At 38.9% G+C, this 24768-nt stretch overlaps 1 protein-coding gene across 2 annotated transcripts in view; it reads right to left on the bottom strand.

Moving 5' to 3' along the window:
• col8a1b (collagen, type VIII, alpha 1b) overlaps positions 1 to 24768 on the bottom strand; it is a 45594-nt gene that overhangs the window by 14910 nt on the left and 5916 nt on the right. Inside the window, exon 2 of one of the 2 annotated variants that reach the window (XM_036565197.1) lies at positions 11065 to 11180. The exons of the other annotated variant lie outside the window; for it this stretch is intronic. The gene's annotated coding sequence lies outside the window, so the exon portion shown is untranslated. The remainder of the gene's footprint in view (positions 1 to 11064; positions 11181 to 24768) is intronic. 2 annotated transcript variants of the gene reach the window in all.

A 24768-nucleotide genomic window follows, 5' to 3' on the forward strand; every position in this document is an offset into this window, starting at 1 on the left:
AGGTTTCAGGCCAATTTTTCACAATATAACATCAGCCTCAGGTTCGGCTCTGATTTGTTACTGAATGCATGACATTCTCTTAGTCAAGTCAAATGCCCTAAAACAAAGCCAAGCACTGTAAAACCAAGGCAGTGACCATATCTCTCAGTGTGAGCATGCAGGTTTGAGTCGGATTCGTGCTTCAGATTTAGCAGAACAAGTCGGGCCTGGTTGGGAACGGGCCTCTAATTTGCAGGTACTGATTGGGTTCCGCTTTAATTTCATGCCCATCTACCATAAGTGCACCAGTTAGGATGAGGCTTTGGATTGACAAAAGGCCCAAATGGCGAACTTTAAAAAACAGACAATGAACAACTGACCAATCAGAAACACCAACAAAGACACGCATCACCCAACTGCAGGGCTCCGTGAGGGCCTCATGCTCTAAAACCCTGCGGCCGCAATCACCCTAATAAAAGCGCAATCAAAAGCATCAACAAAACTTTACTGCACTTCAGCAGACTGGACCAGCTTGTGGCTGCCAGACATGAGATTTCTGAAAGCCATGTTGTTCATCATGTGATCAGGTTTCTCTCTTTAACGCGGTGAAGACAAACGAGGCGTGTTCACTTTTAGACAGCGAGTTAATCACATTCATTTAATATGGCCTTTAAAAGCAACGTCAACATTATAAATATGAGAACAGGAGAGGAGTTTATTTACAGAGCTGCACATGTGCTGGCCAGTAACTCTACCCAGGAGCTGAAGAAAAGAAGGAACATGTCGAGAGATCAGTCTGAACTGGTTAGGAGCAGTTTATAGGCCGCAGAGTTGACGTTTGCAGCAAGGGTTTAGAGCTGGAGTGGCACAAAAGTATTCCTTGACGAGATTTTGACGAGATTTGAATGGAATGTTACTACAGCTGCAGTCCTACCTGCACTGACCTCTGCCTTTCACTGATTCAGAAAGACGCCACAGTCCATTATAGATTCGATGGTGCTTTGCTGTTCGCACCTGCTGCTTTTTCCTCTATTTAAAAAAGCTTTTTTTAAAGTTCTGTGATAAAATCACAGCATTTTGCTTTTCTTTATTGCGGCCATTTCTTGCTATAAGTGGTATAAGCACTCACTCAGAGCCTCCGAGCCACAAGGGGCCCCCCTGAGTATGTTTTAACCATGATATTTGCAAAACATTTCTTATGAAAATATTGGCGATCACTTTGCAAGATGCATGTCTTAAATGGCCCATGTCATGGAAAACCAAATGTTCCTGCTTTTTTCCAGACTGCCCAGCAGCCCAGCCTACAAGAGTCTTACCGAGTCATTAACTGACTGAGTGACTGACTGATACCATTAGTGGGTGCTATATCTGCTCATCTGGAATACTGATTTAAATTCTTCCTGAGGTCTGAGTTATACAGTTATACGCCCATTTAGTTAAGTGTCTGAGTCAGAGATGTTTCAGTCTTTTTTGCATTGCATCTTAAGTTATTCAATGAACATAAGCACATAAAGGAATAGCCAGTGCTTTTGTGTTAGCCTTAACCTAACATGGACACCAGAGCAATTGTCGCACTTCTGCCGCCTAACTTGGTCAACTGCATTAGGCAACGTCGTGGTCTCAGGGGCCTCGTGTGTTACAAGTCATGAACCAGCTTGTACTGAAGTGTGAATGAGTTTAGTATTTTCTAAGAAATTCGATGAAACATTGGCTTCTTATTCGAATTTCACTTTCCACCTTAAGTGGTGTAACAGTTATGTTTAGGCGCCAGTACAGATGCCAGAATATAACCGCTGCTCAGTTTAAGGTGGACCGGAAAATCCAAACAAAAAAGCTGGCGGATAAGAAGCCAATTAAAGCCTTGTAAAAATTCATACATGAAACATTTAGCATTTTTGCCGGACCTGTGGGGCTAGTGTTAGAAAGCAATACTGGCATAGGTTTGTCCATATATTGTTCGGTTTTGTTTTTACTATTTTTATGCACGATATTTCAGTTTTACTTAAGCTTTTGAACCTCTTAAATGGCCAGGACCCATCGGCAGGTCTAAAGTTTTCTGAACAATAAGCCTTAATATGTAATAAATGTTTCTTATTAAAAAAGTGAAGGGACGTCACAGAATAATAATTACTGTTAACCTATAAAAAATAGCATCTAAAATAGTTTTACTTAAAGTACTTGCTTATGACTGCTGACACTCGATGTTAAAATGCACAAGTGCAAGCATTGCCTGAGACAGACAGTAGGTGGCAGTATACACCTAACACACCAAATGTAGTGACCTCATCATCTGCATGCTCATCCCACATGCAGGGTTAACACACAAATAATGAAAGACAGCAGAAAATACATACATGATCTTTCAAAAACAATAAAGCTCATCCCAATTACAGGTGCAGTAACTCAGCAGTGAGTACCATGTGTTTGTATGTATGTCAGTTGGAAGTTCACCTCACAGTATTATTATTCATGTTTTCACTCTTTCATAAATTCATCAAAGGATAGTACGTGACCACTAAGTGCACTAGAATCTAAACTGCCCAGATAGCAGGGGGATAGCTGGCCACTGTCGGCCCACTGATGGCAAAGCTGGCGGCCCACCAGTGGTTAAGAAGAGTATTATACAAAATGCCACATTTCCATGCTCATTTTCTTTTCCACTCACAGTCCAATTCACTTATTTTTCCTTCATTTCTTTCTTTAACCTTTGTAAATTAGTTTAGTAAATAATTTAACAGCAATATTATAAATAATGCTGGTTATACAGTTGTAACTGATCTAGCAATGACATTTTCAACACAGTCATTTTATATTAGGCCTAGTCATTAATTTTTTTCACAGTTGTTTGTAGTATTTGTCATACTTTATTTTCCAAAATAAAAGTCTGTGCACAATTAAAATCTAGTTGTAAGCAGGACAGCAATCCGGGTGGTCCGAGGGTGGATCAGCAGTGGCATACTGTCAGCAGGGTGCCGACCTTATCATATGTGCTCGATATATGCTCACTAAAAAATACTGTGAATAGTATTTTAATGTCTCGATTGCTATTTTCAGGAAAGAGTAAAAGAGATTATCAATGTAAACTTAGCTAGCTTGTAAACCATAATGCTACCCCTATGCTAGCAGCTAAAGAATGAGTGGTTTTTGCTCATAATTAGACTCTCAAGAGTCTAAATGCAAATGATACATTTGCTTGACTTGAGAACCAACTAGAAGTAAATCAGTCTTTATGGATTTATTCATGATACAGCAGTGGGTACAGCGTGAAACCATCCACAGAGTCCACAGAGATCACAGAATTTAGCCTTTTTAATTTATCATCATGCGTAGTAGTAGTGAGTAAACGTTTTAAATAAAATTAAAAATAAAAAATATTTTGTTGTTAAGTTTGATGTATGTAAGCAAAGATGTCCAGAGAATGGCAGCTCCTTCTCCAGTCTATTCAGTACATATATAGAAACTAAGTTCTAAAAACAGCCTGATTTGAATTCATTGATTTTGTGATGTCATGAAAAACCAACACATTTACATACATCCTATTCAGTCTACAGCAGTTTAGCCCCACCCATATATCAGTCTCTTAAAGGCATGGTTGCAAAAACAGCCTTTCTAATTCTATGGGCTGGAAAATGGTCATATGAAATGAATTATGTGTATATATATATATATACAACCTCAATTCCAAGAAAGTTGGGATACTGTGTAAAATGTAAATAAATGAGGCAAAATGGAAAACTGTTCTGTGGTCAGATGAATCAAATTTTGAAATATCAGTTCAAAAGCCTGCATCTCTGAAGGTATAGGTGTGCATTAGTGCCTATGGCGTGGGCAGCTTACACATCTGGAAAGGCACCATCAATGCTCAACAGTATATAAGGTTTTAGAACAACATATGCTCCCATCCAGACAGCATCTCTTTCAGGGAAGGCCTTGCAAGACAATGCTAAACCACATACTGCATGCATCACAACAGCATGGCATCTCAGAAGAAGAGTCCGGGTGCTGAACTGGCCTGCGTGCAGTCCAGACCTTTCACCAATAGAAAAGATTTGTCGCATCATGAAACGAAAAATCCAGCAAAGATGACCCAGGACTGTTAAGCAGCTAGAATCAGAAAAGAATGGGGCAACATTCCTCTCCCAAAACTCCAATTGGTCTCCTCACTTCCCAGACATTTACAGACTGTTGTTAAAAGAAGATGGGATGCTACACAATGGTAGACACGGCCCTGTCCCAACTTTTTAGAGATACGTTCCTGCCATTAAGTTCAAAATGAGTTAATGTTTTTCATGAAATGGTAAAATATATATAATATTCTTATTTTATATATTCTATTATTTATTTATTTAGATAGATAATTTAGCTGTTTGGAGATCCTGTATATAGTCAAATAAATATGTTGTCATTCTTGAATGCAAAATAATAAAATTAGCTGTGGGGCACCCAAGACTATTACTTATGTGTCTATTTCTTATATTTGAAGAATAATTCATGGAGGAGTTTAGTGCAATATTTTGTTTTTAAGCTATTTTTTTCTTTAATTGCCAAAAACTCAATAATAGAGAAGTTCAAATGACTTTATTCCAAATGCTGCTTAATTTTTGACCTGTTTGTTTTTTCTTCCTTTTTTAAATTCATTCATCCTTTATTTGTTGATTTCATTCGTATTTTAAGCATGAAATAACAGGGTAAATTGAAATAATTATGCTGTGAAGGTCTGTATTACAACTTTTGAAAAAGTTTTTGCCGTCTTTTTCTGATTTGGGCTTTGTACGGGTCAAATACTGCTGGTACATTGTGCTCAGTCATTTAGACTGAGGTTATCTTTGGCAGAGGGCCTGCTGTTTCACTGAATGAGTTTGTACAGTAGGCCTCTCGGCAGCCTGTGAAATTCTCCAGCCGAGGCAGAATGGAGCCTGGAGCTGGTGCTGGATTAGCCGTGTCCAGTAGAGGGCACTGTTGCACTCAGAAGCAGCCAATGCAACACTGGATTTACACGGGTGATTCTATGACTGGGGCGTCACTGACATTACATTTACACATATGCATGAAAATGATAGTGAAAGAGTATTGAAACATGGGTAAAGTCACCTATGTGTCCCATCCTGAGGCATCAGTAGAGATTTATGGTTAGGTGGGCTAAGCCTTTACTAAGGGGGCCTGTTGACATGGTTTTTAATGGTCCTAAAATGTCTGTTAATCATGAACTTTTTAAGTAGCAACAACAGTGGACTGATAAACAGACACAGTAACTAACCTTTCAGTTGATCTGGTGGGACTGCTATGGCACCTGTCCAGTCCAGCTGCTTTTGAGGGTGCCCCTTGCCACAGGGAAAATGGCTAGAGTCCCTCACCACCCCCATCTCTGAAGCACATAGTCTTAGTCGGATGTAATTATGGACTTATAGCGGCCATATAGTAAATAGGTCTGGCCCATATGGGCAGCTTCCAGAGACACACATAAGACACCTAAGGCTCCACAACACTGCACTCACTTCACATACTAGCACACTAGTGTCCCATTCCCTTCAGGCCAATAGGGCCCTGAATCACATTTTTAGGGCTAGACTTAGCTGCCGGTTTCCGTGCCAAGCACCTCCAGGTTCCGCCTTGGCTGGGGTTTTTGTAATGATTCAAAAAAGGTCTAGTGGAGGCTGTAACTGTCCTGGACTAGGAATGTTATGGGTCTGTGGAGAAATGGGCCAACCGTTCAGGGTAAGCATTCATTGCACTTAGGGTCACTATGGAGGACGCTACCTGGCAGCCACCCTAGTCGCTAGATTAGGTGGTAGGTTGCTTGACGGGTGAGCCTAAAACCCCTGGAATCAGAATCTTCACTTTGTCCAGTGCTCCGAATGTCAAAGTGAAGAAATTTGATGAAGCACAGGTAAACGGAGGGACTCTTTTAAAGAGTGTGGGCCATTGCGCTATTGCGCAGGGGACACTTTCTACTTAGAAGTGCACCTTTAGATCACTCGATGACAGGTAGAAGCCAGAGGGGAGGCCTGAAGAAATAAGTCCACCCAAGCCTATGGGGGGTATGGATGCCTGAGCGGTCGATTAATGGGCGATGGTAATGGCCATTTAACCACAAAAGAGAGCTCAACCATGTGCTGGAAAATAGCAATAGGCAGAAAATGTATCAAAAATGCTACTGGTCATGTTGGCACACAGATCTCATACATATTGAGCTTTTACAACTTAAATACCATATCTGCCCACCTACACAGATCACAGATCAAACAAAGGTATTAAAGTCAAGCATGGCTGTCTGTTCTCTCTTAAATAAGCTGCGGGTCCTAAATATATTATTCAAATACAGAGATTACAGATCGGTATAGTCTCAGTTTTTGTAGTTGGACAGAGTGTGAGTCTGTTCTGTAGTTGGGCTGACATGTTTAATAGTCTAGAAGGCATGCTCATAGTGACATTTGACAGCACAAAAATTATATTTTCCAAATTATTTTTTTAATTTAGTCTCAAAAATGAGGATTTATTAAGGGAACAATGCTTCTACAAATTCAGTATTATTTTAACCGAGAGCTTAAAACCCTTATTGTTATGTTCAATATCTGGTAGCTCTCTCGAGGCAGTGGTGGATTAGAGCAGCAGCAGCACCTCCCCTAGTTTGCACCCAGCTATCAGAGTATATTGTGCATTTGGAGACTCAATGGAACAGTTGAATAGATGCAAAATAATGTTGATGTTTGAAATAATAATGTACACTGGGGTTACAGCCCCCCTAAAACTAGCCTAACAACACCCCTGGTCCCACTCCACTGTAAATACACTTTACCTTGAAATACAATCATTCGAACATAATCTTTAAGGGTGCATCCATTGTAGGTTATGAAAAATGGACCTTAATATTCACTCAACCCTGTTATATGAACACATTCACTCATATGAAATATCTGGAATATTCCATAAAGCACATGTCTGGCAGGAATTTACATATATATGTACATATGATGGTCATTGACTGGTGAGGTCATGTTGAAGGTACATGGGGACACTTTTACCCAAATTACAGGTTGAAAGTCAATTATTCATTAGAGAAAACACATTTTAAGTACATTAGGAATGTCCTTAATGTCTTTGTGCCATTAGCATGGATGCTAGTTAACCACGTTTTTGTGTATTTGTTAATTCTATGCTAAAAATCTGTGCTAAGCCATTGTCAGCAAAGAAACCTTGTAAATGATTTGGAGATATCGATCCTGAGATGGGTTGACATACTTTCTGATTGAGAAATACATGTTTTCTTATATTCAGTGTTGAAAAAGGCTAATAAAGATGAACAAAGTCAAACTCTTAAGCATTATAGGGGCTTAACGGCACCCCAGTTGTGCGATCACCCACAGTGTAATGAAGGGTTTGTAGCCTAAATCCACATTTGAGTAAAAGTAATGTTCCTTCCGTAATGACTTTAAAAGTACAGCAACCAAAAAAACAACCTGAGTGAAAAGTACATCCAGCATGTATTAGCATAGGAGCTGAAGTTTGGCTTTTTTGGTCTAAAATAAAATGCTAATGCTAAAAAGTGAGAGGTGAGCAACAACAGCAGTGAAATTAGAGAACTGAAAGCAATTAGAGACTAAAAGTGAAGGGAATTGAGGTGAAAGTACATTCCTTTCCTCACAAATGACTTGAGTAGAAGTATTAGCATCTGTGGAACAGCAACAGCTAATGATAACTAAGCAAGTGGCAGGCTAAGCTAATAACATAGAATGTGTAGTGAGGAGTATAGTTTGTACTTATTTCCGGGTTTGTCAAACACTAGAGGGCGCTCCTGAGCAATGGATTCATATAGCATTAGAACAAAATAATAGTTCAGAAATGCTTATACATTTTTACATATAAATATTATGCTTATATAAATAGAAATGCTTATACATTTTTATACATTTCCTGAACACAGAACAGCATAAAACATTTTAACACTGCTGTTTTACTTTTGAGCGCTTTTAAACTCCAGTTATAGGACTTGTATGTTTATGTATGTACATATGCATGTTTATGTATGTACGTATGTTCATGATGTGGCTGAGCACAAACCGCTTCCAGTCAACATTCAGTAGCAATAATGCTAACCAATCAGCACTAAGTAGCGGTAATGCTAACCAACACTCAGTAGCAGTCATGCTAACCAATCAGCACTAGCAGTAATGCTGATTAATCAGCATTCAGTAGCAGCAATGCTAACCAATCAGCACTCAGTAGCAGTAATGCTGACTAATCAGCACTCAGTAGCAGCAATGCTAACCAATCAGCACTCAGTAGCAGTCATGCTAACCTATCAGCACTGGCAGTAATGATAACTAATCAAAATTCAGTAGCAGTCATGCTAACCAATCGGCACTAGTAGTAATGCTGACTAATCAGCATTCAGTAGCAGCAATGCTAACCAATCAGCACTCAGTAGCAGTCATGCTAACCTATCAGCACTGGCAGTAATGATAACTAATCAAAATTCAGTAGAAGTCATGCTAACCAATCGGCACTAGCAGTAATGCTGACTAATCAACATTCAGTAGCAGCAATGCTAACCAATCAACACTGGCAGTAATGATAATTAATCAACATTCAGTAATGCTAACCAATCAGCACTCAGTAGCAATCATGCTAACCAATCAGCACTCAGTAGCAGTAATGCCAGCACTCAGTAACAGTAATGCCAGCAGTCAGCACTCAGTAACTGTAATGCCAGCAATCAGCACTCAGTAGCATTAATACTAACCAATCAGCACTCAGTAGCATTAATACTAACCAATCAGCACTCAGTAGCAGTAATGCCAGCAATCAGCACTCAGTAACAGTAATGCCAGCAATCAGCACTCAGTAGCATTAATACTAACCAATCAGCACTCAGTAGCATTAATACTAACCAATCAGCACTCAGTAGCAGTAATGTCCTGCAGTGTCCTGCTGCCCAAAACCCACTAGTTGTAGAAAAAAGGACATTTACAGTTAAGTTGTCTTTGCTTTCTTAGTGAAATACATCCTTCTAGTTTCCAAAATTAAAGTTAAAAACTATCTTAACTTTTTGTTTTTTGCTTTTCAGCTCCATTTAGCCTCGTTCATTTAGGACTCACTCGTCAATGCCCTCTGGGGTTTTGCAGTCATATTTTCCTTTAGCGGGAGGAATAGGACGTGGCCAGGCTCCTCTTAAACCGCCTCTGCTAATGACACAGCAGTACCTGTTTGTGAGTATCACATGATTCAATATACTCTACCTGTAATTTGCACTGATCAAGCTCTCTACATATCACCCACACCACATCTGATAAACCGGATCGAATAATAGCTGGAACTGCTCATCGTGGTTCAGAACACTGTGTTCCAGATAAAAAAACAAACAGTCTCTCATCTGCTGTTGCGAAGTTTTTCACACAGACTCCACGGCAGCAGATTACAGGAATAAAGCCAGTGACTAATATTTACATAACAGGCCAGAATAGGATTTTTGATGTCCATAGAGATACTGTTTATTCTGAAATTTAACAGACAAAATCTTATCCTAGATTGGGTGATATATAATAACCATATATGAACCACCTAACAATGTTTTATGCTGTTTAAATGCATTAGAATCAACCTTTTCTTTTTTATGGCCTTATCTTATTAGATTATGATTCTTTAAGAATTGATTAATTGACTCCTTGTGTCTATCAGCTCCACTTACTATATAGGTGCACTTTGTAGTTCTACAGTTACAGACTGTAGTCCATCTGTTTCTCTGCATACTTTGTTAGCCCCCTTTTACCCTGTTCTTCAGTGGTCAGGACCCCCATGGACCCTCACAGAGCAGGTACTATTTGGGTGGTGGATCATTCTCAGCACTGCAGTAACACTGATGTGGTGGTGGTGTGTTAGTGTGTGTTGTGCTGGTGTGAGTGGATCAGACACAGCAGTGCTGCTGGAGTTTTTAAACACTGTGTCCACTCACTGTCCACTCTATTAGACACTCCTACCTTGTCAGTCCACCTTATAGTAAAGTCAGAGACAACAGCTCATCTGCTGATCTGACTACAGTCTGTAACTGTAGAACTACAAAGTGCACCTATATAGTAAGTGGAGCTGATAAAATGGACAATGAGCACAGAAACAAGGAGGTGGTCATAATGTTAGGCCTGATCGGAGTATATGGGTCATTTTAACCTTGCATTGGTAAAATGGGAGGAACGTTGTTGTAATTCAAATGTAAAAAGTAGTCTATTATATTAAACAACCAAAGTTGTAAAACCACTGACAAAATTACTCAAATCTGAGCTTTTCTAAAATATACTCTATACTCCCCCTGCTATTTAAGATTTAGTTGCATTGTATGTAGAAAATGACATTTAGTTATTTTATTTTAATTTCTAAATCTCTGAATATTTAATGAGTAACACCACTGACAATCTTCTCAGAGTTGGTCTTTTTTTTCTATAAGATACCTATGGAAGAAGTAATTTGAAAAGACCTTTCTAAAAAACATTTTATGTTTCTGTAACACCACTGACAAAAATCATTAGACAAAATGAAATTATACTTGTATATTTAAAATAATTCTCGCATACAACAATCATTCAAATGCATTTTTACAATTTAAAATAAAAAAAAAACAAGCATCAAAACTATTTCACATAAAAATAACGCTTTATCACCTGTGGAGTCATTAGTGTGGCCTGCTGTTTTTTTCATACACATGAGGAAAAATCACTAAAATAAAAACTGATCATAGTTGTTTAAGGAATAAAACAAAGAATACACTGACCTCATCTTTCTGTGGCTTATTCCTATCTTGGGACACCATTTGTCACCACAATGATAGAATGGCCCATGTAAAAAAAACACTACAGCAAGCTTTTGTTAATATAAAATAGCTTTCTGACCAAAAGAATGAACACATACTTCATCAAAATAAACATAACAGATTGTAGTTGATTCTAACATCTTAAATCCAATGCAGTACGACCCACTGATGCATTTTAACACCTCTAGTAGAAAACAGTGCGCAAGACATAAACCAGGTCCAGAGGAAAGAAGAAAAAGCTTTGGCCTAACAACACCACAATCCAATCCCTCAGTGAATTCACTCACCCTGAATTTGTTGTAAACTGCCGGTCTGACTCAGATGTGTGTTCTGTGTAACATTCCCTCTCTGGTCAACCGCAGTGCGAGCCGGACACTCTCCCAGCCAGATGCCTCTACGCTGCCTGAGGTGGTGATGGATGAGAGACTGGCTGCACGTTACTTTTCTCAATGCTCTGGTGTTTTTACACCAAGCCAACAGCTACCAGACCAGTCTGAACTTAGACCTGAGGTCAGGTCCATACAGAGCATAGAGGTCATCCTGCTGGAGCCATAGTTTGGTGAAAAATAGATCTTACACAGTTGCCTTTTTTTACCCTAAATGTAGCCAATTAGTTAAGACATGTGGTGTCTGAGGTTGGCTTCTTTAGTTTTGCACTGGAGCTAGGAGGCTAATGTAGCAAGTAATGGTAGCTTACTTGTTAGCAATGTACGAGCTGCATGCCTAAATCATCACCTACTTGGATTAAACCATGTTCAGTTGTTATCGGTAGTTGTTAACACTGCTGTTTTACTTTTGAGCACTTTTAAACTCCGGTTATAGGACTTTATAATGATGCCTCATGTATGTTTATGACATAAGTGAGCACGAACCGCTTCACTCAACCAATGAGCGTCTCAGCTCGCCAACCAGTCAACATTCAGTAGCAGTAATGCTAACCAATCAGCACTGGCAGTAATGCCAACCAATCAGTACTTAGTAGAAGTAATGCTAACCAATTAGCACTCAGTAGCAGTAAAACTAACCAAATCAGAATTCAGTAACAGTAATGCTAACCAAATCAGCATTCAGTAACAGTAATGCTAACCAATCAGCACCCAGTAACAGTAATGCTAACCAAATCAGCATTCAGTAGCAGTAATGCTAACCAAATCAGCACTCAGTAACAGTAATGCTAACCAATCAGCACTCAGTAACAGTAATGCTAACCAAATCAGCATTCAGTAGCAGTAATGCTAACCAAATCAGCATTCAGTAGCAGTAATGCTAACATAATCACAATAGTTTGGTGAAAAATAGATCTTACACAGTTGCCTTTTTTACCCCAAATGTAGCTGATTAGCTAAGACGAGTATTGTCTGAAGTTGGCCTGTATAGTTTTGCACTGGAGCTAGGAGGCTAATGTAGCAACTAATGGTAGCTTACCTGTTAGCAATGTACGAGCTACATGCCTAAATCATCACCTACTTGCATCAAACCATGTAGAGTTGTTCAGTAATCTCAAATAGACTTGCTTATGTGGTGTCTGACACTACGATGTATTGTAATCTATAGAAAATAGACACAAATATGGACAAAATCCTTCAAGATGGCGCCTGCTGTTACACTGTTGGGATGATTGTGCTTTTGAGAAACCAGAATGCTCTCTTTCACCTACTAACTCAAGAACCAGCACATCTGAAATGTGTTACTTGATTCAAATACTGACCGTATTGAAGATAAAAGCTAAAGCCTGAGCTACACTGTTACTACTCTATTGCTGTGAATCATTCCTGCATTAGAAGGTATTAGAAGGAGTATGTGTGGATTTAGGCCTGTTATTCGTGGTTCTAGGGTATCAGGAAAGAGGTACTGACAGTTTTAAGGGCTTGTAGATACATTTTTGGGACAGGTATGACGCAGGGAAGGAGTAAACCGCAGACAAGCAGCTTTTAACTGCAAACTGTGACATTGCAATGGCCTAATGGTACAGAATTTCTTTGACCCCCTGCCACCGAAGTGTGTCTCCACATACCACTCCACCATTTATCTGCGAGAGACGACACTTCTCAAACAGCTCTCAGACTTTCAGGGGACGAAGAGGGCTTCTTCTCAAGAGAAACAAAACAGGCCATGCATACTTGGCTTCAAATGGAACGTAGCTTGGAATGTTGCTAGTTTGGACAATGTTGTCAGAATTTGATCTTTTTCATAGACCCATACCTGTGGCTACAGTAGTTAGTTTTGAAACATATCACATGCTCATATCTAGTTCTACATTGTAGTTCCACTTTTTGAGAATAACCTACCTTATAGATCCATTATGTAGTTGTACAGTTACAGACTGTAGCCCGTCTGTTGTCATGCACAGGCACCTTCTGATGGTTTAGAGGGTCTTACAACCAACCCAGGCTCGGCTGGGCCCGACAAAAATATCAGGCCAAATTTGGACCAACTCAAGTGTTTTCTTAAAAAGTTCAATAGTACATCAGCCCGTATCAGACCATGGAGTATGAGAGGGATATGCTGGGTTGATGAAAGGTCACAGCAAATCTTTTCCCTTGCTTGTTAAGCTCACCCAAAGCAAGCTAGTAGCAAGATTAATTGATCAGAGCAGGGCGGAGGCTGTTCTCTGACAAGTATGCTGTTCTCTGACAGGAATTCCAGAAAAAATACACTGATGATAATAATACTGTTAGTGCCTTACAGACAGGGCTAGGCAAAACACTTTCGAAATGTATTCAGTAATGCATTCCGTTAAAATATATTATAAAATAATGTATTCAGAATATATTTGGAATCCGTCTTGGTAAGACATAGGGGAATTTGTTTTTTTACTTCAGTCATGTAATTATTTTGTTAATTTGTTTTATGAAAAAATCACTTATCTTAAGTTGCAAAAATTCACCTCCAAAAATTATTTATTTTCTCTCTCATCAGCTGCTTAGGCTACTGCTGCTACCACAATCCCTCAAAGAGTACAGTACAACATTTATGCTAAATTTATCACTCATGTCCACGTCTGGGGAGATTATTAGTTTGATCATCCCTCAAAAGAGCTCAGTAACAGTGAGATAAATAAGTGGCTTATCACATTGGTTTATCAGTCTACTCAGGCTTTAGTAGGAACAGCAGTGTTTAAAGTAGTTGTTACTTGAGCTGCTCTTTAGAATTCGTTTAATGATTATGTTTACTGTATGCCACAGTTAATAGTTAAACATGCATTGATGGGGTTTCTTTTGAATATTGTAAGTTTTTTTTATTTTATGAGTAAGGATTCTAAAAGTATTCTCCTGAAAGTCCGATATTTTACATGTACATATCTTTACATCTTGGGCAAGCTGCCTTCTGTAAAGCCACTGCACATGTGCCGCGTCGCACAGCATCCAAAAATTCGAAACCATTATTTTTAGTGGAGGTCTTCACCGGTGCTCAATCAAGCACCGTTCAATTCCTCAGCATGTCACAGTGCGCCACTTTTCTACATTAAATTAAAGCCATATCGAGACCTTAGAAAACCACAGTAGATCACATGTGGCTTGAAATTCAAACATAGAAAAGCAGCCAGTCTTTTAGGTAAACAGACAAATGCTAATGTTAAGTTAGCTCAGCTAACGTTACTATCCAAGCCTTTTTTAGTTTGTATCTAGTAACCTGATACCTAACATGATAAGTGATGCTGAAAGCTATTTCATTTGATTTATACAAGTAGAGTGTAGAAATGACCCTAGTATTTATCAGCTTTCCCTGCCGATGTCTCAGGCGCCAGAATGTACTGGCTGCGTCATTTGTAACAGGAAATTAAGAACAACAAGTTGGCGAATAAGAATCCAGCTTCAGCTTTGTAGTTTTAATGCTGGTAGTGTTTTTTTTTATATAAGGAGATTTAGGATTTATTATCAGAACATCCTACCTAGAGTTTTATGCATGGAGATACCTACCTGAGTAGCTGCAGTTTTTGCCTGAGTGCAAGATGCTGTGGTGTTGCCTAAAGGTTAACAGTGCTCCTCCACCATACATGCTTCATCAAATATCGGTCTCAAATATCGTTGAAATCTAAGCATCAAACCCAATGCCAATGATTTGTAGAATAGCGAATATCAGCCAGTACTGATATGATTATGAGATCATTGTGCATCCCTAGTCTCAACGACATGGGTACAAGTTGGGTGCAGGCTTCTATTTTATGCCCTTGCAGACCAATTTGATAGTTCCATCCTTGATCCTGCAATATCCCACTCTTGCACATTTTGTCTTCTGTTATCCAGCTAATCAGCTAATTAGCAAGCTATTGTTGAGATTAAGTGGGGTGAGATGTAAAAAGAAAAAAGTTAGAGCACTAAAGGACCACTGAAATGTGCAGAACAGGGGTATGCTGGGATCAGGGTTGGGAACCATTGTTCTACCCTAGTCAACATTAGTCAGTTTCTGTTGACCAGGAATTGTTTGGGTGGTGGATCATTGTAGGCACAGCGGTATACTGAGGTTTTTACACTTCTAGAAGTGTCAGTTCTAGAACTGGCTTGGTTTTCAGAGCAGGATGTACAAGCCCTCCTCAACCTGTAACTGTGTTTTCTCTGCTACTATATTGCCAATCCAATCACTTTTCTGAAATAGCTGACTTATTATTATTGGCTATATAGCAGAGAAAAGTATTAGCGAGGAGATGTCAACTATTTAGCTAACTAATTTGCTTTAAAATCTGGTCCTTTTATCTTCTGTTCTGCTAAATCTTATTTACTTTCTATTCAACTGTTAGTTGTCTTTGTCTGTCCTCATGTGATCCACATTACGTTGTTCATCAAAAACCAATGCCCACTGTACCTTGGTGTCAGCCAGCTCCAGATTCATACTGCACAGCTGGTGCAGAATTGAAACAGGCAAATTTAAACGGGGCTACACTACTCAAACAGGGGGCTGCCAATTTACCTCCCTAACTAACTACAAAAATTTAGACTTGTGGGCTCCTGAGTGGCACAACCATCTAAGCCAGGGGGCGGCAACATGCAGCTCTTCTATTGCCCTGTTGCGGCTCCACAGCAGAATTACATTTTTAGGTAAAAATAAAATAATCCTACTTTGGAGTAAAATAAAGCTCTGCTGATCGTTTAACAAAGTTTTAACAATAAATGGCCTTGAACACTGGAGTTAATGTAGAACTGCTAATTCACCCTTTTACCACGCACAGTTCGCGCACAGACTACTGGTCACTATAGCAATGACAACAGTCTCACCTAGCTAGTAGCTAACGAACAGGCAAAGAGAAAGATTTAAGACAAACGTCGATAATTTGGAGACAAATGGACTTTTTTTGTTTATAATCACTCCAGCTGGTTTCCTGATACGTTTAATCTGCAAACAGAAACTGTCAAATACTAAAAAGTCACGAAGCCAAACTCAGTTTTTCATTCACCAGCTTCTTGTTCAAATTCTCCTGTTCCACTTTAAATGGTGCAAGAAGGTACAAGAAGGTGGCAAATAAGGAGCTGACTTCAGCCTGGTAAAAAGTCAAACGTTGAGAGACATTTTACAAGAACCTGTTTTAATTTTTGCGGAAAAGTTTCCTGCCAGAGATGTGAGAAAAGTGGCTATAGTCAGTGTTTTCATTTCTATTATATTTTTTGCCTATATCAGTACATTACCACACATTGAAACATGTTTACAGCCGAGATAGTAAAATGGACATAAAAAAATGGCTTTTCTTAACATTTTGAATGCTGACCCCTTGGGCTAAGCATTGACCCTATCATCAGGAGATCGTGAGTTCCATCCCTGGTGATGTTACAGCCGTCTGTGGCCGGGAGTCCAAGAGAGCACAGTTGCCCTCGCTCTCTCTGAGTGGGTAGGATGGCCCCCTGTCTCCCTTAACCCTCAGCCTGATGCTAGCCTGCGCAGGCATCTGTTAGCTGACGTATCAGAACTGGCAGTTGGCGCTTTCCTCAGAGCGCGTTCGGCTATACAATGACATTGCGTTAGTGGCAGTTTGAAAAGATGCGGTGGCGCTTTACAGGTCTTGGAGGAAGCCTGTGCTAGCCTTCACCCTCCAAGCGCTGGTGGTATTGTGTGATTGGGGGAGTCTAACTAGTGGGTGGAATTGGATACAACTAAATTAGGGAGAAAATTGGGGAAAAAATTTGGACTTGCTTTTGGTGTTTACTGTTGGTTAATGTGTTCATGTGTTTACTGGTGGTTCAGCCACAATAAGACATGCCAGATACTCCAGATTAGCCTTTCCAGCATTTGTCACTGCTAGGTTGAGAGTTGAGCACCACCCAAATCTACCCAGCCAAGAGCGGCTCTGTATGACAACAGACGGACTATAGTAGCCATGCTCCTGTTGATCTACTCATCCTGCAGAGTTCAGTTCCAGCCCTAATCTAAAAACACCTGATCACCATGCTGATACAGAACTGTTGAGATGTGAGATTGTTTGGAAGAGAGAGAGGAGCCCCACCTGAGGTTCATTCCTTTGGCTACTCTAATTTATTACCCCTTTCACATATTTGTTTTCAGAGATTCTTGTGTGATTCTACTTAGCATTGACCACCTTTAGCCAAGACCCAGAGCTGGAAAAACAGGATTTGGGCGGAACCCCTGGCCAGAGTCTCTCTCCATCTCCCTCTCTTTCTCTCAGAGTGAGCGATTTGTGCAATTTTCTTCGTTGAAAGAAGCAGAGAAAACGAAAACCTCTAAAAACACAGTCATCCCATGACATCCACCCTCATCCTCAGTGTCTGTTATACGCCCTGAACTATTAAACACGACACCGTAATAGCTTGAAGGAAACGGCTCAAAGTGCTGACGCCAAGGGCCCAGAGTTCACATGGACCATCAAACAGCGTAAAACCATACAGTAGGACCGCTTGTGTGTATGAGAGAGAGAAAGTATCCATATCTGCCTCTTGAGAAGCACTCATCAAACGGACGTGAGAGGCAGGCGAAGGCCCAGCAGCAGTTCGCTAGAGGTTATGGGAGAAAATGGGGGCCAGGAACCGACATGGACTTTGGTTCTTCAGATCCTTCCAAACCCAAAACACTTGGCTGTTTTTGACCTGCTCCCTATCCCAGTCCCCCCGTTCGACGATCAGATTCACACAGCTGAAATTCGAACCTAATTACCTCACAGACTAGCATAGTATTCTAAATATCGAAAGTTTTGGTGTGTTGCAGCCAAAAGCTGGAAGGCACTGCTCTGTCTAAGGTAAAAACACAGGCAAGAAAGTGGTGCCAGTCATAGATGCCAAACCTGTGTGGTTCAGCCACGTTCCTTCAATTGTAGTCTATTTAGGTCGCTAGCTAGCCAGCATAGCTAACTTGGCTGACTGGGGTCCACTTCGGCTTTCAGTCTTTTTAAACTGAACTGTGTAACTACCAGCAACTAGCAAGTGGAGACTGTACGAGTTCAACATCATTCCTTGTGGTCTATGCGATGTTCCATCTCACTATAAATGCTAATAAAGGGGGGAAATACATTAATAACAGTCCTACTGTTGTTGACCGTTGATATGACTAATGTCTGTAATGGTCTTTACAAATTTATAAGGCCTTGAAAAAGCTTACCCAAGTCATAAATGACAATAAAATGCTTGACCATTAGGTGCAGATGATGCTTTTGGTCATTAAAAAGGCTACTAATCTTGCAGTGCTTTGGTGTAGCTGTCAGATTTTTGGGGGGGTTGTCTGTTTTTAGCTAGCTTTTCATTTTATTTAGACAAAAAAAGCTTTTGATTGGTTTGTGCTTGGTAATTGATTCCCACAAATCACTTAAAAGTCATTCAAATAGAGGGTTTCGTTCACAAAACGCTCATCAGTAGTAAGAACTACAGTGACAAGCGTGGAAACGCACAAACACAGTCGAAACCACAATGACAGACGCGGAAAACATGCAAACACTCACACATGCTTACAGCAGTCAAAACCGCATTCGCAGGCACTGAGCAGGGACAGTGTTTCAGCACCCGGCCAGCTCTCTCTCCGTCCCCGCCTGGGCCAAAACGTACAACCGCAGCACTCTGGCCGCCTGGGCCCCGTCCACATCTCTGTTAGCACCCGGCCGCTGCTGCTACAACCACGAGATTTCCACCTCGTCTCCCGAGCCCGAGCCCTCTGACTGCTTCCAGATGTTCCGCTCCCATTCGAGGTAAACAAACGAGACGGCTAGAAGGGACACATTAAACACTCACCGCACGGTTCATTACAAGACGCGCTTTGTTTTTTGGAGTCTTGTTATCGCTGTTGTCCTCGGTGTTGACTTTAATGAAGTCTCTTGTGCAAGAATGTGAAAAAAATTTTAATGACAAAAACAGGAAATAAAAGTGTGAAAACTCACTGGGAGAAAAATAGAAATTTGAGGGACCTGTAAAAAATTCTGGACTGTGTTATTGCAGTAAAAGCCCACTTTATAATTTTAATTATACATTTTTTAAGTAAAAAAAATTATATTATTTTTCAAGTTATTTTTAATATTATATATTAGCAGTTTAGATGATGTATGTATGTATGTATATGACAAAATCTACTCACAAATTCATGTATATGCATTTTTATACATTTTAATGATATATGTATATAGTATTATATTCTATTTATATTATATATATAATTTAATTAAAAATTAAATAAATAAATTAGATATTTATATAAGTATATATATAATATGAGAAAAATAATATAAAATTATTTTATCTAATATTAAATAATACATACATATTTTTACCATATTTTATCATATTTTTCACATTTTTTAAAAATACATATATATGACAAAATGTACACACAAATCCATCTATATTCCTTTTTACACATTTTTAAAATAATTTTTATTATATTTAAATTCTGAAAAATAATTCAAAATATTCTTATATATAAATATATATAAAAGTCTATTTAAATTATATATATATAATTTAATAATAATTAAAAATAAAACTATATATATATATATATATATATATACAATTTTATATCTAGTAATATTTTATATTCATTTATAGATTTTAACTACAGATTTAATATTTTAAAAATGTATAAAAATGCATATATGTGTATTTGTGTGTACATTTTGTCATATATATGTATTTTTATAATTGTCATATGTATATCATTTTTAATATGAGAAAATAATATAAATTTATTTTTGAATAAAAATTCTAATATTAAAATTATACATTTTGACAATATTTTATAACATTTTCACATTTTATTTTTAGAAGAAATTATGTTTCTATGACAAAATACATGTATATGCATTTTTATACATTTTTAAGTTATTTTTCATTTTATTTATTCTATTTAATTTATTAAATAATAATGTACAAATATTTTTACATATATGTGGGTGTTTTTATACAAATGTTATGTATTTTCAAAAAAGTAACAAATGTGTTTTTTAAATGATCAGAAATGTTTTTATTGAGCATGTATACTAACCATAAGACCACTAACCCTGAGGTGTTGACCTCTAGTGTGTCCATGTTGTCCTGTATGAATGTAACTGCTGCTGTGCTTTTATTACAGTATAATACATATACATTCACTTTCAGAACAGAAAGGTACATAACTGTGGACACTGGGGTGGTCAAAGGTACATCTACAGTACTTTTTCATTAGGGAACATTGTACCATATTCCATTATATTCCATGTAATTATAATTCAGTTTCATTGACTCAGTACACCCAGGCTTTTCCTTTATTTTACTATGTTAAAATGTTAGGTTATGAAAAGGTACAAATAAGCACCTTAGAATATAGTTTACCTTCAGAGCTTATTTAAGGTACACAACTGAACAATAAGACCATGATAAGCCTTTAATGGTACATTTGCATTGTTTGTACCTTGATGGACGAATATATATAGGGTACAGAGTGTGAAAGCTGTGAAAGTGAAACAATGCATCTTGTCCTGATTCAGAGCAGCCAAATGTCCCCACAATCACTAAATGTTCATGTTTTCATCATCCTAGAAGGATCTGGTCCCAACAAAGAGCTAAATACAAACCCAGACATGCGCAGAAGCAGTTAAAGTGTGACTGAGTCTGTAATAAATCTACGTTCTGATGGACGTCTCACCTCTATAAGCTCCTGTAGCTGCACACACATCACTGCAATTCATCTGCTCACATCTGAGGAGGAAAATAATGAGGCAAAACATGCTCTCCAACTCTGAGGGATTACTGTCTCTATCCTTCTTTCCAAAAGCCTCATCCCTCTCTCTTCTTTCCTAAATCCCTCTCCCTCATTTCCTCGCTCCGCTAATTTATAACCACCCTGAGTAACAGGTGACAGTGTTTGGATTTTTTGCGCTCAAAGAAGCGCCTACGTGTGTGTCTGTGTGTGTGTGTCTGTGTGTGTGTGTCTGTGTGTGTCTGTGTGTGTGTGTCTGTGTCTGTGTGTGTGTGTGTGTCTGTGTGTGTGTGTGTCTGTGTCTGTGTGTGTGTGTGTGTCTGTCTGTGTGTGTGTCTGTGTGTGTGTGTGTCTGTGTGTGTGTCTGTGTGTGTGTGTGTGTCTGTGTGTGTGTCTATGTGTGTGTGTCTGTGTGTGTGTGTCTGTGTGTGTGTCTGTGTGTGTCTGTCTGTGTCACCTCATATCCATGTTTTAATTCTGTGAACTTCCCATTGTAGAAACAAGAACATATGAATAAAGATCAAAGGGGGGGACAGAGAGAGAATAAAAGGAAGAGAGTTAAAGAGATAGAGAGAGAGAGAGAGAGAGAGAGAGAGAGAGAGAGAGAGACATCAAGAAACACACATAGAGAGAGGACAAAAGGGAGAGAGTTAGAAAGATAGAAAGAAAGAGAGAGAGGCCAGGAGGGAGAAAGTGAGAGAGGGAAAAGTGCGAGAAAGAGAAAGAGAGAGAAAGCGAGAGAGAGGGAAGCCAAGAGGAAAAGAGAGGAAAAGTGAGTGAAAGAGAGAAAGAGAGGGAGAGAGAGGCCAAGAGGGAGGGAGAGAGAGAGAGAGAGAGAGGAGAGAGAGAGAGAGAGAGACAGAGAGAACAAAAGGGAGAGAGTTAGAAAGATAAAAGAGAGAGAGATATAGATAGAGAGATCAAGAAATATACATAGAGAGAGAACAAAAGGGAGAAACTTAGAAAGATCGAGAGAGAGAGGGAAAGTGAGTGAGAGAGAAAGAGAGAGAGAGGAGGGAAGTGAGTGAGAGAAAGAATGAGGGAGAGAGATCAAGAAATACACATAGAGCGAGAACAAAAGGGAGAGAGTTAGAAAGACAGAGAGAGGGGAGAAAGACAGAGAGATGAAGGAATATATACTGAGAGAGAATTTAAGAGTGAGAGAGAATAAGAGAGAGAGTTGGAAAGAGGGGTGAGCGAGAAATAGAGGAGTGAAGGAGAAGGAGAGAGAGCTGGGGAGAGAGAGAGAGAGAGAGAGAGAGAGAGAGAGAGAGAGGGAGAGAAATATATAAGGAGAACGGTATATGTGTATATGTATTAAGTGAAATCATAATTCATAGAGTATGGAAGTAATCATTAGAGAGAAAGATGAATATAGAAAACAGAGAAAAATAAGAGAGCAAGAGTGCCAGAGGAGTATACGTAGAGAGAGAATGAATAGGGGGAGAGAGAGAGAGAGAGAGAGAGAGAGAGGGAGAGAGAGAGAGAGAGAGAGAGAATGTGTTTTACAGCAGTTTGTGCTGTTGGCTCGTGGTCAGTTCTGTCAGCTGATTCTGCATTCCTCTGTCTTGAGGAACAACTGTGTGCTCCACTTCAGGACCAACACGCACACACACTAACATACACACAGACTCGCGCTGAGCAGCTCAAATGTATGTGTGTATATGTATAAGAACTTTTATGTCATAATATGTCCCATATGTACTGTATACATACAAGCAAATATATCACTGTTGTGGGAAGAAAACCTCATATCTCTATTTTTGTTGTTTTTCAGTTTTTGACATAATTTGAAAATAGCTGTCACTCTTTACATTGTTTGTAAATTTCATGATGAATGGACCAAAAGAAACGGCCCAAAATTACTTTGAAAGGTGTCTGGTTCCATTGACTTACATTAAAAATAAATTGGGATACATCACCATTATTACATATTGATATGTACACATATATAATACATATGAGCATATTATTATTACATGCTGCTGTTGTTGGGAGAAAACCTCATATCTCCAAATTGGTGACTTTACAGGAGAAGGAAAAACATAATTATATGTAATAATGGTGATGTATCCCAATTGATGTAAATGATGAAACCCCTTAAAATCTAAGGGCTCATATTATCAATATACTTGTGTAACTACACAACTTACACATTCGTTTTAAAATAGTAATTAATAGTCATGATTATGATTGGGTAACACTTTATTTGGATAGTCCACTTTAGATGCGCTGTAGATACTAAATTTACTTTCAAGTAACATTCAACCAAATATCTACTAAATTGACCAGAATTTTCTTTAAACCTGGCTCTAATCCTAACCCTAACCTTAACCTCAACTCAAAACCTAAATCCAACCCTCATCCTGGTCCTAGCCCTAACCCTGGTCCAAATCCTAACCCTCTGTTTAGAATCAGCTGAGTTTCAACAGATTGAGTTTGTTAACAATTTGAGCATCTATAGATAATCTATAGGAGACTATAGTGGACTATCCTAATAAAGTGAGACCTATGATCATAATGGGCATGAATGTATACATAAATGTAGTAACAGAGCTTTTTTGATTAAACGCCTCTCTTCTCCTGTGGATTCTATAAGAGCGAGGATTATGTAGAGCTCTGTGCTGTATGAGCACTGAGGTGAACTGAGAGGATCTGCCTCTCCGTTTCTCTCTCTAAAATGATTTATCTCATCACAAACACAGGCTGAATACCTGTTAGGCGGAGGCCAAAGGTGTGTGTGTGTGTGTGTGTGTGTGTTACACACAGAGACTGTGTGTAAAACTCTCAGCCAACATTCCCATCTCTCAGCTCCTGCTCGGAAGAGTGTCGTCCCCAGCCGTCTCCCTCTCAATCCGTCCCTATCCACCTCCCTGCATTCTTTGCTCTACAAGCAGTGATGGACTTACTGATCTAATGTACTGACTGGCTGCTGACTTGATGAGTATGGGTTATCAAAACAACTGAGTTCAAACAGTCCATAGGCCTACGGTGGACAAAAAAACAGTACAAAATGTGTTAAAATACCTTAAATAAAACTGTAGAGTAACTGTAATTAGAGATTGACGTTAGAGTACTCAATCACATCAAATTTACAGCTTCACTTTACCTGAAATATAATCAATACATCTAAACATCTTTAGTTTTGCACTGGAGCTACGAGGCTAACCAGTAATGGAAGCTTAGATCCCACCAGTTAGCACTGCGCTACCTGCATGGCTCAATTATTGCACACTTGCCTAAACCTGCATTGAGTTGTTGAGTAATCTCAATCTCAATAGTATAGTATTGTATTGTAATAATACTCTCATTTCATTGTAAATTTTAGTTAGAATCAAAAGGGTTAAAATCTTGGAATAGACAATGGAAAATTGTCTGGATATTTTTTAACTGGTATCTATGTGGGCACAGTCAAGCCTTCTTCCCCATTGGTTAGGCCTTCAGGAGCTGGACTGAAGCTATTACACATTCGATTAACTAATAACATAATTTGGAACTGACATTAGAATCAACCAATCACGTTTTCATTTACAATGGATGGGTCCAACTATGCGAGAAAAAAATCTCAGAAAATGTCTTTTACAAGCTTCAAATGTCCACGTTTAATCTGGACCAGCCGTAAATATTGTTACATGCACCAACATTAGTTTAGCACTAACATATAATTAGAAGTCCCATAGGGGTGCTAGTAGAAACTCCCATTGTTGAAGTGTTTTCTTTTTCATTTTTGACCTTTTTGACATTTATGCGCCAAACTAACATTTTGCACAATGCTAATTGGTGGGGCCTCGCTTGCGTCTTCGTAGCTCTATTGCAAAACTAAAGAAGCTAACTTGAGACACCATATATGTCTTGGCTAACTGACTACAGAAGACTTTGAGTAATCAATG

The sequence above is a fragment of the Colossoma macropomum genome, unplaced genomic scaffold (genome assembly GCF_904425465.1).
Source record: "Colossoma macropomum unplaced genomic scaffold, Colossoma_macropomum, whole genome shotgun sequence".
NCBI classification, from domain to species: domain Eukaryota; kingdom Metazoa; phylum Chordata; class Actinopteri; order Characiformes; family Serrasalmidae; genus Colossoma; species Colossoma macropomum.